The sequence below is a fragment of the Periplaneta americana genome, chromosome 9 (assembly GCF_040183065.1).
Source record: "Periplaneta americana isolate PAMFEO1 chromosome 9, P.americana_PAMFEO1_priV1, whole genome shotgun sequence".
NCBI classification, from domain to species: domain Eukaryota; kingdom Metazoa; phylum Arthropoda; class Insecta; order Blattodea; family Blattidae; genus Periplaneta; species Periplaneta americana.
The window spans coordinates 53,610,522-53,611,511 of NC_091125.1; the positions used below are offsets into that span (position 1 = coordinate 53,610,522).

General features: G+C 42.2%; 1 non-coding gene across 1 annotated transcript; it reads left to right on the plus strand.

Annotated features, from left to right (window-relative positions):
* The first annotated feature begins 302 nt into the window (after positions 1-302).
* Positions 303-374, plus strand: TRNAY-GUA (transfer RNA tyrosine (anticodon GUA)). The gene has a single exon. It is a non-coding gene; the product is annotated as a tRNA-Tyr (tRNA).
* Positions 375-990: the final 616 nt, after the last annotated feature.

Here is a 990-nt window from a genome sequence, read left to right on the forward strand (position 1 = left end):
CAGAATTGTCTCAGATTAAGTGTCGTATGATGACGCAGAATATCTGCATGGAAATATCATATGTACTTCGGTACATTAAAATAATATACATGATATGCGTAAATCACTTCGTGATTTAAGACGGCGCTTATTCCGTCGGATCCCGGCCAACTAGTCGCTCATAACGAGTGCACATCAGCACATGTGTGGACTTCGGTCCTACGTTCATAGACATTTATTACGTAGTGCAGAGGGCGGCCACTAGAGGGATCCCAAGAGTTGGAGCTTAATCTGAGACAATTCTGTCCGGCGCCGGGGTGGTATCCGGTGTGGCTTAGTGGATAAAGCATCAGCATGTAGAGCTGAAAACCCGGGTTCAAATCCCGGCGCCGGAGAGAATTTTTCTCCGTTCTATTACTCTTTCATCGTATGATGACGCAGAATATCTGCATGGAAATATCATATGTACTTCGGTACATTAAAGTAATATACATTCAGTATACTAATTAAAGAAATGATACTCCTGAATAGTTCATTTTTATCTGTAATATTCTTTACCCTCAAAACTCAAGAACAGTGATATTTTTAAAAAAATTTCAAATTAATGTAACTCTGGAAATATTGGGATTAGGACAAATGTTTATATAACATTTTTTGCTCAGAATGTCTTCGGAAAAAAGCTCCGTAGGGGACGGTAAATCCTCGTGAATCATCCATGTAATACAACATTGACGGTCACATTGATAACGGACAAACACCCATTGAATTGAATTTCGGGAGGAGGCACTCCGACCTTTCAGAATCCTCAAGCGAGGCGCATTTCTAACCGACACTGGCTGACTACGCTAATGTTCGCTGCGTAGGCCTATCCATGTTTCGAGCAGGCATCCCCACTCGTCCCTAGGCCAGTCAGCCGGGTTCGGGAAAAACTATGGAATGATAACGGAATGGAAAAATGTTGACGGAATGACGTAGATGCGTAATATGGAGAAACGGGAGAACCCGAGAAAA